Source organism: Mobula birostris, chromosome 30, assembly GCF_030028105.1.
Source record: "Mobula birostris isolate sMobBir1 chromosome 30, sMobBir1.hap1, whole genome shotgun sequence".
Classification (NCBI taxonomy): Eukaryota; Metazoa; Chordata; class Chondrichthyes; order Myliobatiformes; family Myliobatidae; genus Mobula; species Mobula birostris.
The window spans coordinates 7,631,732-7,649,495 of record NC_092399.1 but is presented as its reverse complement, the minus strand read 5'-3'; the positions used below and the strand labels follow the sequence as shown (position 1 = coordinate 7,649,495).

The 17,764-nt window shown below is 43.7% G+C and overlaps 1 protein-coding gene across 1 annotated transcript in view; it reads left to right on the top strand.

Moving 5' to 3' along the window:
* The first annotated feature begins 6,483 nt into the window (after positions 1–6,483).
* Positions 6,484–17,764, top strand: part of LOC140190626 (synaptotagmin-like protein 1) — a 67,138-nt gene continuing 55,857 nt past the window's right edge. The window contains exon 1 of the mRNA XM_072247346.1: positions 6,484–6,595. The gene's annotated coding sequence lies outside the window, so the exon portion shown is untranslated. The remainder of the gene's footprint in view (positions 6,596–17,764) is intronic.

Here is a 17,764-nt window from a genome sequence, read left to right as displayed (position 1 = left end):
TCTACACTAATAAGAACTGGGGATGGAGTTTCAAATACTATGTCTTAATCATAACACGTAAATTCCCTACCTTCTTCCATTACCTTTGCACCGTACTTCTATAATCTGAGGAAAAGAGGCAAACTATTCTCCAGCTCTGAAGCAAGTTTGATATTTAGACCTTTAGTGCTGTTAATTTAGCAAATATAAAACATCAATACTAGTGTAATTTTATTCCACCCTCCCCGCAAGCTTCATTTCAGCTTATAACTAAGGTGATTAGGGGTTACCAGGACACTTAAGAAATCATATAATCTTCCTCTGTGTCACTTAAACTTAAAAAGAAGGGTTTGCTCAGTCAGGGGCTCTAAAGCTGGCAGAGAGAAACAATTTGTGAACCAGATGATAAGTTGTTATCACACTTAATGTTTACTTGGCTCGGCTCTGCTCTGCACTGAACTGAAGCTGTGGCCTGCTCCAGCTCCAGTAATACGTGGCTTTGTGTCTTTGATAAAACCTCGGTTCTGAATGCTATTTGCTTGCTTTTATTGTTTGCATGATTTGTTTCTCTCTCTCTGCACACTGGGTGTTTGACGTCTTTTTTAAACAGGTTCCTTTGGTGTTCTTTTGTTTTGTGGCGCCTGTAAGGAGGCAAATCTCAACATTGTATAATGTATACATATTTTGATAATAAATGTACTTTGAACTTTGAACTTTGGAGTAATTTTAAAGGGCTTCAAGAAAATGGAAATCTTCAAATATCAGCCCTTAAAATTCAGATGGTGACAAGACAGGTTAACAAACAAAAACATCTCCATTGAACCTACGCCTTGCAAATCCATGTTGGCTCTCTTTGATGGGGTGAACATATTCAAGACACTCAGTAACCTTATCCTCCATTACAGACCTTAATAATTGCCTAATGACAGATGTTAGATAATGTGGACTATGATTCCCTAGTTTCCCACTCTCATATTTGTTAAATAGCAGAAATAGAGGAGCTTAGGAGGAGACAATGGCGCCTAATTGCAATTCCTTTGCTTACATCTTCAGAAACAGCTCTATTTCCATCTTTAATATCTCTATTTTTCCCTTTCAGTGTTCTTTTGAAGACCCTGACCTGGAGTTACACGCAGTTCTTTGTGGGAATGGGACCAGCTCTCGGGGTTTTACAACTGGCTATTATTCAATATACCAAAGATGCTGCCTAATAGATTAGCTTCCCTTTGGGGTTCTGGGATCTCATGGCTCTGGAGATGGGCAGACCAAAGGTTGATGTCTCGGCAGGAAATCAACTTGTCGTGGGAGACGGAAGATCTCTGGCTGTGTGCCCAGAGACCCGAGATCTTTGGGCACAGAGCTTGGAAAAAGTGACGTAATGGACTTATAACATCATAAACCAGCGAGTTGTTTGTTATGTCTCCCCTCTCGCTGTGAAATGGAGACATCTCTTTCTCCCTTATTAGGGAGAGAGAGAGAGCCTGTAATATGTCGAATACCAGGTGAACGAGTTGTCTTTGCTGTTGCTTTTCTGCACGCTTGAGTGCTCGGTGGTAGGTGCCGATGCTTTTTATTTGCTGGTGGTGGGGGGATTGTTGCTTTTCTGCTGTTTACGCGTGGGAGGGGGGAGCTGGGGGGGTTTGGGGTTCTAACATTTAACTGTCATTCATTCTTTGGAGGCTCTCCTCTGTTTTCGTGGATGGCTGTGAAGAAAAGCATTTCAGGATGTATATTGTATACACTTCTCTGATATTAAATGTACCTTCGAAACCTTGAAACAAGCAATTTTCCAAACAAAAAATACTTAAGGAATTGAGGCAACTCTGGTGAGTTATAGTTAAGGTATCTGTAATGGTGGGATTCTCCCTGCCGCAGCATACTAAATCCACACCCAACCATACAAGTGCTTACAGAACTTCTTTTCATGATAACTAAACTTTGTCTAGTTATGAGTAGACAGATGTTGATGCAAGACTAACAAAGATTGCAAAACTACATATATCCTGTAAAACAATGCATCACTGGAAAGCAATAGCAGTTTCTCTGGAGTTGAAGAGAGCCTCAGCCACAGCCACAACTTCTTCAACTCTCCAACCACAGCTTCTTCTTTCTTTGCCCTGCTTTTATTTTATTTATTGAGATACAGCATAGATTAGGCCCTTCAAGCACCTAACAATCCCCAGTTTATCCCTAGCTTAATCACAGGACAATGTACAATGACCAATTAACCTTCCAACTGATCGGTCTTTGGAAATCCACGTGGTCACAGGGAGAACGTACAAACTCGTTATAGGAATTGAACCCAAGTCACTGGTGCTGTAAAGTGCTGTGCTAACCACTACGTTGCCATGTCACCCACTTTATCTTCTCTATATCTTGTGATATATTACTAACATTTTGTTTAACATCTACAGTAAGTGGCCATATTTGTTAAGGAAACTTAAGGTCAACTCTATCAAGCTGGTGGGACAAGGTGCAGCTAACATTGCTTTAAATTTCAAATGGGTAAAGTCCTAAAGATAGACTTCAGAAGTAGTTTATCTTATTACCGAGAGAGACTACTTCTGAAGAAGCAACTGTATTCCTGCCACTCAGAATCAGAATACTCCTTCCATATTCTCCTCGTGTTCCTATTCTGTCATTCTTCTTTCCCAGAAAACAGTCATCTGCATATCCTACAATACCTAGCATGCCTGTAATCAAGTTGTTTTTTGTCCTCTTGAAGATTCCCAGAGCTGATGCAGTCCTAAAAGGAAGTCTGTTACATTGAAACACCTTAGGCCAGGGGTAGCCAACTTGGGGTCTGTGGTAAACCATATATATGTTGTAACTGGGTTAACTGTCTGGACACGTCCCTCTGCTGACTGCCCCTGTGGCTCCTCCCACAGAATCCTGTATAAATGTGTTTCGCCTTGCCCCTCCCCCTCAGTCCAGGGGCAGACACTCACCATGGAGGTCGTATTGCACAGCCAATAAAAGCCTTTCGGTATTTTACCTAAACTCAGTCTTTTGGAGTTATTGAAGGTGCTTCAGGGTCCATGGACCCCCTTTGGTTAATGGTAGGGGTCCTTGGCATAAAAGAGTTGGGAACCCCTGCTTCAGACTGTCCTGAGCAATTCAATCTGCTAGTAAGTATGTAGCATGTCAAGAGTTGTGGAGATCTGTTTTCCTCCAGCTGACTGAACAAATTAACAATTGAGGAAGAGTTATCTATCTACCTTTACATCTCTGTATATGCTGACTTTGTAATTCAGAATCAGAATTGTGTTTACTATCACTGGCATATGCCGTGAAATTTGTTAACCTTGTGGTAGCAGTACAATGCAATACATAATAATTGAGAGAAAAAGAAAACTGTCAATTACAACAAGGGTAGATACATTAAATAGTTAAGTTCAATAAATAATGCAAAAAAATAGGAAATAAAAGAAAATAGTGAGGTGGTGTTCAATGTCCATCAGAAATTGGATAGCAGAGGAGAGGAAGCTGTTCCCGAATCATTGAGTGTTTGTCTTCAGGCTTCTGTTTTTCCTCCCTGATGGTAACAAAGGGAAGAGGACATGTCTTGGGTGATGGGGGTCCTTAATAATGGATGCCGGCTTTCTGAGGCATCGCTCCTTGAAGATGACCTGGATGTTATGGAGGCCAGTGCCCATGATGGAGCCGGCTAATTTTACAACTCTCTGCAGCTTGCTTCGGTCCTATGCAGTAGCCTCTCCATACCAGACAGTGATGCAGCAACTTAAAATACTCTCCATGGTACATCTGTAGAAATTTGTGAGTGTTTTTGGTGATATACCAAATCTCCTCAAACTCCATTTTCTTGCATTCTTTGCTACTGCATCGATATGTTAAGTTCTGGTTTGATGCTCAGAGATATTGACACCCAGGAACACCCATAGATCCTGACTGGAGACACCCAACCAGAAAACTCAGTAGATCAATGATCCTGGATTTCCATAGTCTCTTCAAATCTTTCGCAAACTTTCCTTTGAAGTTTGTAAGTTTCATTCATGCTTTGAAGAACCAAGACGTGACATTGGCTTACAACACTTCACACTTTAGCTTCACGTATCTCTATCACTATGACCCTTCCATGCTCTCTTTCGTTCAGCATTTACTGACAACGCGGAAGCTAACAGCATGATTGATCCATCTAGGTCATAATCTTACTTACCTAGTTCATTTATATAATGCATTTTCCTATTCTTTCTAATAGGTTTTACTTTGCTTAGTGACTCAAATTTTCCATGGTCTTACCTAGCTTTCAAATGAACTGTTGATAAGTATCCCATGGTATCACAACAATGACTAGGGTGCTCTTTAAGTTTGCATTCATTAGCTCAATGATGTGTGCTGTTACAATAATAACACTTCTCAACAATTCAGTGTAATATCAGAGAATGTATATAGTACACAACCTGAAATCCTTACTCTTCAGGTATATTTTCCCTCTTCGTTAAGATGCCCAGAGGTAATCCTTAACTTGTTAATGGTTTGTGCTTTAAATCATGTGCCTGCTTTAGCACTGAACAATGTTAAACACTTGCCCAAGGTTTATCCCTCTTGTGTTTGTTGATGTCGTGTTGGGGATTCAGTGTCACTAGGCCCTGTCACTTTGGAATGGTCCTTGCTTTGGTCCTGGTTCTGCCCAACGTGCCTTTCTTACGAGCAGGAAGAGTGTGTTAGGTATTTCCCTGTGCTCGTGTGTGCAAGATGGGGAGTGGGAGGGGGAGTCAATGACACCACAGGCTTAGCATTGTGTATGTCAGGGAGTGGGGTAGAGTGGAATGAGTCTGTGGGGTGTTGACTCTGGTCGGGGGGGGGCTCTTGGTTCAGGGTAAATTTGTGGGCTTTTCTCCATGGTTGATGGAGTGTTTTCCATCGTGGGATGTCATTAGCAATAGGGGTGGGGTGAGAGGTTGGACGGGAGAAGGGGCTGGAGGGGAGAGGGGTGGAGGGGAGAGGGGTGGAGGAGAGAGGAGAATCTAGGAGCGAGGGGTGTGGGGGTTAGGGCTGTTAGGGGTAGGATTGGAGGATGGAGGCGAGAGGGGTGTGGCGGTTAGGGTTGAGGATGAAGGAGAGAGGGATGTGGAGGTTAGGATTGGGGTGGAGGAGAGAAACATGTGGAAGTTAGGGTTGGTGATGGAGGAGAGAGGGATGTGGAGGTTAGTGTTGTGGTGGAGGAGAGAGACATGTGGAAGTTAGGGTTGGGGATGGAGGGGAGAGGGATGTGGAGGTTAGGATTGTGGAGGAGAGAGACGTGTGGAGGTTAGGGTTGGGGATGGAGGAGAGAGGGGTGTAGAGGTTAGGGTTGGGGATGGAGGATTAGCGTTTGGGACTGGAGGAGTGAGGGGTGTGGAGGTTAGGGCTGTTGGGGTAGCAGGGGTAGGGTGGGGTTTGGGACTGGAGGAGAGAGATGTGTGGAGGTTAGGGTTGGGGATGGAAGAGAGATGGGTGTGGAGGTTAGGGTTGTTAGGGGTAGGAGGGGTAGGGTTGGGTGATGGAGGAGAGAGGGGTGTGGAGGTTTGGGCTGTTGGGGTAGGAGCGGTAGGGTAGGGTTTGGGACTGGAGGAATGAGGGGTGTGGAGATTAGGATTGTTAGGGGTAGGAAGGGTAGGGTTGGGTGATGGAGGAGTGAGGGGTGTGGAGGTTAGAGTTGTTAGGGGTAGGAGGGGTAGAGTTTGGGAATGGAGGAGAGAGGGGTGTGGAGCTTAGGACTGGGGATAGCAGCAAGTTTAGGGGATGGAGCTGAGAGGCTAGAGGTACATTTCACATACTGGCAATAAAGTGATTCAAATTCTGATCTGATTTTCTTACCTCTGAGCACACAATCATGATTTCTTAAACTATAATGTCTGGCAATGCCTTCTTCAAACACGTATTAGGTGTGCAGTGTGCAGTCTGCCTCTAACATCCCATATAATCCACAGCATTTTCACCTGGCTGCTGAGTCCAGCTGTTAACCACCAGTTGGACCACCTTCAGGCAGTGGGCATTCATGGTGTTTGTCTACTTTACCTACATTTCCAATTTACTATCAATTGTGGTCAACTTGGCATTGATGCAAACACAAAAGTCATGTTATTTTGACTATTCAGTGGTTAAATATTCTTGGAAAGTAATAGGAAACTGAAGTTGAGGCCAAGATCAGATTATCAATGGTCTTACTGGATGGCAGAGAAGACTTTGTGGGCAAAATGACCATTCTTTCTTTATTTCTTACATTCTTAAGCTAAATTCCCTGCTACAATGAGATCTGAGTGATAGGAATGACTGATCCGTGAAGAATTCCATTTAATTTCTTCCATTCCACCACCACCTTGATTCCTACTAACTTTAATTTTATTAAGATTCCTCGGTGGTATGTAGGAGTAGTTGAGTGCAACGCAATAAAGTTCTGTTTAAACTCATTCCTTATCTGACAGAAATCCAGTCCTGTTTTTCATTATACTCTCTGTGGTTAGATTTCTTATCTTTGGTGTCATAACCTGACTCTGCTAATGCAAACGAAACCTCGCAGAAAATTTTAAGCCATTGCATCGCTGCTTTTTGGAGCCTTACCATTCTGGAGCCCTTCGACACATGAATTGCCCGATTTGCCGAAATGGATCAGGTAAATGCCATTGTTATACTAATCAAGCTCACCTAAGCAATCATCCAACGCTGATCCAGGAGTGTTTTCTTGTTACTTTGCAGTTTGTTGAGGCCACCCGTTGGTTCAGTCTGCTGATTGTTTATTAGGCCCCGCAAGGTAATGAAGTTTGAATTTTTTTTAAAATCTGCAGATACTGGAAATCTGCAATAAAAACCGAAAATATGGGAAATGTTCATCAAGTTGGTTAGTATTTGTAGAAAGAGAAATAGCTGACGCTTCAGGTCCTGGATGTTGTCAGTTTGTTAATAGTTTTGGTAAAGGGCTTGTAAAAGGAAACTACAACTTCAACAGAGGAACAGGTAAGCACTACTTGCAAACAGATTAATGTATTAAGAATTGAGAATGATATTGTGTGTGATTCTGAGGGTAACTAACTCAGAATATCAAGGTGAAAGTCAGTGTTTATCAATTTATGACAGATTGTTAACAGTGTTGATGTCAGTGGGACTTAGTATTTAGGTGTTTACTTAAATTTGTGTGTGTAGGTGGAAGTGAATATGTTTGGGTTTGTGGTTGCATGTTTATGAGTGTGTAAGTACAGTTGTGTTTCTTTGTGTGTATTAGAAGATGACTTCAGAATGTGTTTGTGAAGAGCTGGAGTGTCTGTGGGTGTGTGCCTTCTAGAGCGGTGCCAGTGACAGGGGTGGAGGGCACGATGTGAGCCTTTAAAGCCTAAGAGGCAGAGTATAGAAGTTTTGCTGGCAGCTTGCTGTGCAGAACTTTCTCTCTCCTTGGTATTGCGGGGCTGCAAAGAAAGGAGCCATCAGGACCATCACAGAGTCTGCTGAGCGAGCCTCCAGATGGCTATGGACCAAGAGGTGTGACCCGCAGACCAATACTAATGGGACACAAGCCAGGCCTGATCAATTCTGGCTGGGTCACCCCAGCGTGAGTGTCTGATGTTGAAAGACCTGAAACACCCAGTGACCTCACTGATGATGTCTCCCAGATCATCCTAGCATGTATCTCAGCAACAACAGAGTGGGAGATTCAAATTAGAAGATTGATAGCTGAATTTCATTCTACTAAGAGTGCTATTGGAAATATGTTATATTAAGGAGATCGAAAACATTTGTGATTAAACTATAAGTAAGATTAATATACCCACTTATCAGTTAGTTGTCTAGCATGGATCTTTGTTGACCTTTTGAATTAAGTTTTACAAAAATGTGTTTGATATTGCGGAAATTGGAACAGTAGGTGAGATTTCTCTTCAACACTTTGACTTCAGGGTACCTAAGAAACTCTGGTTCATGGAGGATGCAAAGTGGCCTGATATTGAACTCCAATAGCTTTATTGGAACTTTAAAACTCTCAGGAAATGGTCGAGTAAGGAGTTGTAAAGTTGACTTCAGTCTTGGAAATCAAGACAAATCATGATGGCAAATCTGTGGGCCTTCCTTTCATATTATGGGGAGCTGCAGGCATCCAGGTTCTACCATTTGGATTGAACCTTGTGAATATCGCTCAATTCTGGTGCTGACTAATGCAAACAGGTCAAATGAGCGGATGGGTGGCAAATGGAATTGGGTTGGCAATAGGTTTGCAATAGGTAATAGATATGGGCTACCGAATTAAGCAGAGTTCAAGAATTTAGGACAGAAGTTCTTCTTTATCTCTACTCCATGCCCATTTTGTGTGTTTGCTTTTCCTCTACTGTTTTTTTGAGCATTATTCCTTTCGTTGTTTAAACTCTTCTTATTGAAGGAGATTTTTTTTCTTCCCTTCTTCTTTCATCTTTAGCTTTTACAAATTCTGAGGAAATCTCATTGATCTGAAAAGTTGGCTGTCCCTCTCGTTAAGATGTTGTATGATGTATGCACTTACTGCAACTTCCAGTTTTTAATTTCATCTTTCCATGGGTCACTGCAACACTTCCTAGCTCCAAATATTGGCCGGTACTATGGCCCATTTATTGATGTCATGTAGCTCTGGTGACCTGGAATCCACCTCAGGTGCCTTTGGCATGGAGTTTGCACATGCAGACTGTGACCATGAAGGTTACCTTCAGATGTCCTGCTTTCCTCTTTCACCTCAAAGACTGACAAATAGAATTTTCCCTTAGTGTAGGTAGTTAGTAAGAGGGTTATGTGAGTGTTGATAAACATATGGTAGTAGGTGATAATAATAAGAGAATAGAAACTGGGGAACAGGAGATGAAATTTATTGGTAGACGTGCGTATGTTTTTGGAGTTGTGGATAGGGCAGAAGATTGTCATTAGAATGAGAGATTGGCAGGATTCAAAGCTGGGCTGAGAACTGGCAGGTGAAGTTCAATTCCAACTGGATAAAGAATTCCAAGGATACTTCATCCTTTGAGTGAAGAAATTTTGTCTTCTCACCTTGACCAACCTCTCATTTTGAGATTGTGACACATTGTTGCAGATACTCCAGCAAGGTAGAACATCAATTCCTCCTCTACCTTTACAAGTCCTTCAGATGATACCTTTGAAGAGCATCATTCTTCTGAACTCTAGAATAACCCTAGTCTGCTTAAACTCCCTGTAACAAACTCGCCTTCTCAGGAATCTTACCTCCCCTGCATTCCCTCAATTACAGAAAGCTGTTATTCAGAACGCCTGCAGTAACTCAACTTTGACTATAAAAAGGATATTTACCTTGGGTGTATTCATGATTGGAACCAGCCCCTCTCTGGTATATCTTCCTTGAATTCCTGCACTGTTCCAATGAAACCCAAGAAAATGCACTTTATCTTTGAACTGAGCACATTATAGTCACAGTCATACTTTATTGATCCCGGGGGAAATTGGTTTTCATTACAGTTGCACCATAAATAATATAGTAATAGAACCATAAATAGTTAAATAGTAATATGTAAATTATGAAATAAGTCCAGGACCAGCCTATTGGCTCAGGGTGTCTGACCCTCCAAGGGAGAAGTTGTAAAGTTTGATGGCCACAGGCAGGAATGACTTCCTATGACGCTTTGTGCTGCATCTCGGTGGAATGAGTCTCTGGCTGAATGTACTCCTGTGCCCAACCAGTACATTATGTAATGGATGAGAGACATTGACCAAGATGGGGTGCAACTTAGACAGCGTCCTCTTTTCAGACACCACCGTGAGAGAGTCCAGCTCCATCCCTACAACATCACTGGCCTTACGAATGAGTTCATTGATTCTGTTGGTGTCTGCTACCCTCAGCCTGCTGCCCCAGCACACAACAGCAAACATGATAGCACTGGCCACCACAGACTCGTAGAACATCCTCAGCATCATCCGGCAGATGTTAAAGGACCTCAGTCTCCTCAGGAAATAGAGATGGCTCTGACCCTTCTTGTAGACAGCCTCAGTGTTCTTTGACCAGTCCAGTTTATTGTCAATTCGTATCCCCAGGTATTTGTAATCCTCCACCATGTCCACACTGACCCCCTGGATGGAAACAGGGGTCACCGGTACCTTAGCTCTCCTCAGATCTACCACCAGCTCCTTTGTCTTTTTCACATTAAGCTGCAGATAATTCTGCTCACACCATGTGACCCTGTACTCAGCCTCATCTCCCTTGCTGATGCATCCAACTATGGCAGAGTCATCCAAAAACTTCTGAAGATGACAAGACTCCGTGCAGTAGTTGAAGTCCGAGGTGTAAATAGTGAAGAGAAAGGGAGACAAGACAGTCCCCTGTGGAGCCCCAGTGCTGCTGATCACTCTGTCGGACACACAGTGTTGCAAGCTCACGTACTGTGGTCTGCTAGTCAGGTAATCAAGAATCCATGATACCAGGGAAGCATCCACCTGCATCGCTGTCAGCTTCTCCCCCAGTAGAGCAGGGCGGATGGTGTTGAACGCACTGGAGAAGTCAAAAAACATGACCCTCACAGTGCTCGCTGGCTTGTCCAGGTGGGCATAGACACGGTTCAGCAGGTAGACGAATCCTCAACTCCTAGTCGGGGCTGGTAGGCGAACTGGAGGGGATCTAAGTGTGGCCTGACCATAGGCCAGAGCAGCTCCAGAACAAGTCTCTCCAGGGTCTTCATGATGTGGGAGGTCAATGCCACCGGTCTGTAGTCATTGAGGCCGCTGGGGCGCGGCGTCTTCAGCACAGGGACTACTGAATCAAGCAGCGAGTTCAATTGGCATAGAAATTCTTCTTTACATCCTCTCCTTGCCCATTTTTTGTGTTCTTTACTTTTCCTCTACTGTATTTTAAGCATTATTCCTTTCATTGTTTAATCTATTCCTATCGAAGGACATTTTTACTTTTTTCTTTCCCTTCTCTAACATTTCATCTTTAGCTTTTCCAACTTGCTTACTTACTGCCTGTAATGCTGCTGGCGTTTAGGGCCGCAATGAAAGTCCTCTGTCTCTGGTGCTGTTCTGGATTTCCTTCATTGTGTAAGTAGCTGGGTTTTCACTACTGTCAGTCACATAAGTCTCAGGCAGAGACCCAGCAATACCATCGCACTCAGATGCAGAAGGATTCTTCATTGCTGTTTCTGTAACTGTTTTGTTTGACCAGTCAGGGTTGTTAGTCCTGAGCTGAACCCTGGAACCTGGTGGACCGCAGGACTATTCTTAGTCTGGCCTCTACCCTTTGACCTGTGACCTTCCTAAGAGTCAAAGTATAAAGCCCTGACTTCAGCCAACATAGCTCTCTGGGTCATTGAGGCACGCAAGCCTTCAAACCCAACAAGGTATGGTCCTCTTGGAGGCATCTTTTCCAAGTTCTGAGGAAATATCATTGATCTTAAAACTTTACTGTTCCTCTCCAGCATGATGTATGTATTTGCTGCAATTTCTGCTTTTTATTTCACTTCTCCATTTTGTAGAGCAGGGGTAGTAATCAGAGTGGTGAACACACCTAACCAACTGTGCATTCAGGTTTGTAATTCTTAGAATGAGCAGCTAGATTTAAGATTTTGCTTAAACAATCAACAACAGCAAAGGTGTTATGATGGGTGTAAAGTCAGAAGTGCCAGCTCTTGAAATTTCAGTGTGTCGTTGTATACAGATGGAGGAATCGGTTTCATTTAAATTGATACTGAAACACCAGAGTCCCACTTTTGACAGGACTGCCACTTGTACATGGTGACCTCACCGTTGAATAGATTCTGAAAGAAGTTTCACTCCATCGAAACGTTTGGCAGCCTTGATGCGAGAAAAAGAAGAGGTGAAAGAGCAGGTTTAGATTCTCCTGGTTCTTTGAGACAGGAAGTAATCGGAGTACCGAAGTGGTGAATCCATTACTGCCTCAGTGTCCTCAAACGGGTGAGATATAATGTGGTTGGTGGACACATCACACATTTTACTATGAGCAATACAACCTTTTAGACTCAACTTCCCAAACATGTGACCTCTACAACCAAGAATTCCAAGGGTAGCAAGTACATTGGAACAGATTACTACAAGGAGCAGAATTAGGCCATTTGGCCCATCCAGTCTGTTCTGCCATTTCATCATGGCTGATCCATTTTCCCTCCCAGCCGCAACCTCTTGCCTTCTTCCCCATATCCCTTCATGCCCTGATCACACAGGAATCTATCAACTGCTGCCTTAAGTATACCCATTGACTTGGCCTCCACAACCCACTATGGCAATGAATTACACAGGTTCTCCACCCTCTGGCTAAAAAAATTCCTTCTCATCTCCGTTCTAAAATGACGTCCCTCTATTCTGAGGCTGTGCCCCCTGGTCTTAGACTACCCAGCCATAGGAGACATCCTCCCCACATCCAGTTTATCGAGGCCATTCAACATTCGAAAAGCATTCAACATAACCTTCTGAATTGGAAATACAGCACTGCTCTTCATTATCACTGAGCCTAAGTATTGGGGAATCCCCATCCAAGTATATTGTGGGTTTTATTTATTTTTATTTATTGAGATACAGCATGGAACAGGCCCTTTCAGTGCGGTAACTCCAGCCTGATCACGCATCCTGATACTTCATCTTCACTGCCTAGCTGACCAGGGACGAATGAAGAGCCAATGAAATGGCAGCTGCTGTTGACCTGTTGTGACGGTAGACAAACTGGAGCAGATCCAAGTTGCTTCTCAGGCAGGGGTTTGTTTCATCACCAGCCTCTCAAAGTACTTCATCACAGTGGATGTAAGTGCTACTGGACAATAGTCATTGAGGCAGGCTACCACATTCTTCTTAAGGCACTGGTATTATTTATGCCTGCTTGAAGCAGATGGGTACCTCAAACTGCTGAAGCAAGAGGTTAAAGGCATCGGCGAGCACTTCAGCGAGTTGATCTGCACAAGTCTGCAGTACACAGCACTGAAGCAAAGGCCGATAAAAAGAAGAGAGCTGAAAGAGGAGCAGCCATAGTGTGAATGGGCCAGTGTTAAGAATGGTCAGGCTTTGGCTCAGCAGGTGGAGGCTAAGTGTGCCCATTCGCTTGGAATCATTCAGTTGATGACAGAACTTAAGCTTAAGAAGTTAGAGCCAAAGATATAACGAGTGTAGGCAGGATGGTAGTTCAGGCAGTGGAATGCTCCTTCTGTCCGACGTGGGATGCAGGGTACCTAATGGTCTCCCTGATGACTACATCTGCAGGGCGCACCCAACTCCAGCTCCTGAAGGACAAGGTCTAGGAACTGGAACTGGAGCTGCTCAAGACCATCCTGGAGGCGGGAAAGCTCATGGGTAAGATTTTCCCTGAGGTGGTCATACCTACAGCGTAGGCTTCAGGTAGTAGATGGGTGAACACCAGGTGAATTAAAGAGAGTAAGCAAACAATGCATGGTTCCTCTGTGGCCGTTCCCCTCAGAAACAGGTATACCGCTTTGGATTCTGCTCGGGGGATGACTTATCAGGACACGGCAGTAGTAGCAGGCCAGTTGCACCTGGGCCGGCTCTGAGGCTCAGCAGGGAAGGGCAAAGTCAGGTAAAGTGATAGTGATAGGAGGCTCGATAGTTAGGGGGACAGACGGGAGATTCTGTGGCGGCAAAAGAGAAACCAGGATGGTGTATTGCATACATGAGTAAATCTGCAGATGCTGGAAATTCAAGCAACACACACAAAATGCTGGTGGAACGCAGCAGGCCAGACAGCATCCATCGGAAGAAGCACAGTCGACATTTCGGGCCGAGACCCTTCGTCAGGACGTCAGGTGTATTGCATGCATCCCAGGTGGTAGGGTCCAGAATGTCTCAGAGCAGCTGCAGAATATTCGCAAGAGGGAGAGTGAGGAGCCAGAGGTCGTGGTGCATGTTGGCACCAGTGACGTAGGTAGAAAGGAGGAAGTGGTCCTGTGCATTGAGTATAGGGAGTTAGGGAAGATCCTGAAAAGCAGGACCTCCAAGGTACTAATCTCTTGATTACGCCCAGTGCCTTGTGCTAGTCAGGGCAGGAATACAATGACAGTATAGATGAAAGAGTGGCTGGGGGGCAAAGTTTCAGATTTCTGGATCATTGGGATCTCTTCTGGGGAAGGTATGAGCTACACAAAAAGTATAGGTTACACCTGAACCTGAGGGGCACCAATATCTAGCAAGTAGGTTTGCTTCAGCTGTTCAGGAAGGTTTAAACTAATTTAGCAGAGGGATGGGATCTGGAGTAATAGAGCTGAGGATGGGGCAGTTGGTATACAAGTAGATGCAGTTTGTAGTGAGACTGTGAGGAAGAACAGGCAATCAATAGGGCAAAATTGCAGTGAATGGGATGAGTTGTTGTAACACAGGGGCAAATTCAAAAAGAGTGATGAATAAAGGACTGAAGGTGCTATATCTAAATGCACATCCAAGGATGTTCGTCTCCCAACTATATATCGAAAGGACAGGTGGGTAAGCAGTGGGGTTGGTAAAAGTGGAATTAAACCCTTAGAAAGAGGTGACATAGGATTGGAAAGTGTAGAGTCCTTATGAGTAAAGTTAAGAAACTGCAAGGGTGATTACACCCTGATGGGTGTTATACACAGGCCTCCGAACAGTAGCCAGGATGTGGGATATAAATTTCAATGAGAAATAGAAAAGGCATGTAATAAGGACAATGTTATGACTGTCATGGGGGATTTCAATTATGAGGGTAGACTGGGAAAATCAGGTTGGGCTGGATTCCAAGAGATGGAATTTGTAGAGTGCCTATGAGATGGCTTTTTACAGCAGCTTGTAGTTGAGCCTTCTAGGGAAAAAGCAATTCTGGATTGGGTATTATGTAATGAACCAGATTTGATTAGGGAGCTTAAGGTAAAGGAACCCTTAGGAGGCAATGATCATAATATGATAGAATTCACCCTGCTGTTTGGCGGGAGAAGATAAAGTCAGAAGTACAGTGGAGTAAAGGGAATTACAGAGGCATGAGGGAGGAGCTGACCAAAGCTGATTGAAAGGGGGCACCAACAGGGATGATGACAGAAACGCAATCGCTGGAGTTTCTAGGGGAAATTCAGAAGGCACAGAATAGGTACTTCCCAAAGATGAAGTATTCCAAAGAGTGTTAAGGAGCAGAAGTGAGTGTAGCTGCTATTAATAAGAAGGTGATTGGGAAACTGAAAGGTCTGAGATAGATAAGGCACCTGGACCAGATGGACTACACCTCAGGGTTCTGAAAGAGGAAGCTGAAGAGATTGTGGATGTATTAATAATGATCTTTCAAGAATGATCAGATTCTGGAATGTTCCGGTGGACTGGAAAATTGCAAATATCTCTCCACTCTTTAAGAAAGGAGGGAGGCAGAAGAAATATAAGTATAGGCCAGTTATTCTGACTTACGTAGTTGGACACACGTTGGAGTCCATTATTAAGGATGAGGTTTCAGGCTACTTGGAGGCACATGGGCCAAAGTCAACATGGTTTCCTCAAGAGGAACTCTTGCCTGAAAAACCTACTGGAATTCTTTGGGGAAATAACAGGCAGGATGAACAAAGAAGACTAAGTGGATAAGGTTTACTTGGATTTTCAGAAAGCCTTTGACAAAATGTTGCAACTGAGGCTGCTTAACAAGATAAGAGCCCCTGGTATTACATGAAAGATACAAACATAGATAGAAGATAGGCTGGCTGGCAGGAGGCAAAGATTAGGAACAAAGGGGACCTTCTCTGTTTGGCTGCCGATGACCAGTGGTGTTCCACAGGGGTCAGTGTTGGGACTGCTTCTTTTCATGTTATATGTCAATAATTTGGGTTATAGAATTGATGGCTTTGTGGCCAAGTTTGTGAATGATACAAACAGGGGTAGTGGCAGATAGTGTTGAGGAAGCAGGGAGTTTACAGAAGGACTTGGACAGATTGGGAGAGTGGGCAAAGAAGTGGCAGAAGGAATAGAGTGTAGGGAAGTATATTGTTGCGCACTTTGGTAGAAGGAATAAAAGCGTAGATTATTTTCTAAATGTGGACAAAATTCAAAAAATCAGAGCTGCAAAGGAACTTGGGAGCCCTTGTGCAGGATTCCCTAAAGGTTAACTTGCCGGTTGAGTCAGTGGTGAGGAAGGTAAATGCAATGTTAGCAATCATTTAGAGAAGAATAGAACATAAGAGCAAGGATGTAATGCTGAGACTTTAAGACAATGGTCAGACCCTACAAGGAGTACTGTGAGCAGTCCTGTGCCGCTTATCCATTTTGGCATTGGCGAAGATCCAGAGAAAATTCAGGAAAATGAATCTGGAAGTGGAAGTGTCAATGTATGGGCTTATGTCTCAGGGCCTGTACTTGCTGGCGTTTAATGAATGAGGAGGCATCTCAGTGAAACCTATTGAATATTGAAAGGCCTAAATAGAATAGGTGTAGATGGGATGTTTCCTATAATGGGTGAGTCTAGGATCAGAGGGCACAGCCTCAGAATAGAAGGACATCCCTTTAGAATAGAGATGAAGAAGAATTTCTTTAGCTGGAGGGTGGTGAATCTATGGAATTCACTGCCAAAGATGTTTGTTGAGGCCAAGTCATTGAGTATAGGAGCAGTATAGGAGGGATAGGAGCAGACAATTTGGGAAAACATTTAATTGGGGTAGGGGGAAATATGATGCTATTAGGCAGGAACTTGGGAGCATAAATTGAGAGTAGATGTTCGCAGAGAAATGCACGGCAGAAATGTAGCAAATGTTCCGGGATTATGCATAGGTCTGTTCCATTGAGGCAGGGAAAGGATAGTAGATTAAAAGAACCATGGTGTACAAAGGATGTGGAAAATCTAGTTAAGAAGAAAAGAGAGCTTACAAAATGTTCAAAAAAACTAGGTACTGATGGAGTTCTAGAAAATTACAAAGTTGCCAGGTAAGAGTTTAAGAATGAAATTAGGAGAGCTTGAAGGGGCCTTGAGAAGGCCTTAGCGAGCAGGATTAAGGAAAACACCAAGGCATTCTACAAGTATATGAAGAGCAAGAAGATGAGCTGAGTGAGAATAGAACCAACCAGGAGTGAAAGTGGAAACATGCATGGAGCTGGAGGAGGAGGCGGAGGTACTTAATGAATACTTTGCTTCAGTATTCACCGGGGAAAAGGACCTTGGCAATTGTGGGGATGACTTACAGCAAACTGAAACACGGGTGCACTACCTTCCCTGGTTTATTCTTTTACCAGACTGGGATGAACAATTATTGTAGTTCATCCATGTGATCTTTAAATGCTTGCCATTGCATATCCACCGTCAACCCTTTAAGTATCATTTGCCAGTCTATCCTAGCTAATTCACGTCTCACACCTTCAAAGTTACCCTTCTTTAAGTTCAGAACCTTTGTTACTGAATTAACTATATCACTCTCCATCCTAATGAAGAATTCCACCATATTATGGTCACTCTTACCCAAGGGGCCTCGCACAACAAGGTTGCGAACTAACCCTTCCTCATTGCTCAATACCCAGTCTAGAATGGCCTGCTTTCTAGTTGCTTCCTCGACATGTTGGTTCAGAAAACTATCCTGCATACTTTCCAAGAAATCCTCTTCCTCAGAACCCTTACCAATTTGGTTCACCCAATCTGATAAGGTTCCCCATGTAGTGCTTATTCAGAAAGTAAGGAAGCATGCGATCCAAGGGGACCTTGCTTTGCGGGTTGAGAATTGGCTTGCCCTCAGAAGGCAAAGGGTGGTTATAGATGGTTCGTATTCTGCATGGCGATCAGTGACCAGTGGTGTTCCGCAGGGATCTGTTCTGGGACCCCTCCTCTTTGTGATTTTCATAAATAACCTGGATAAAGAAGTAGAAGGGCGGGTTAGTAAGTTTG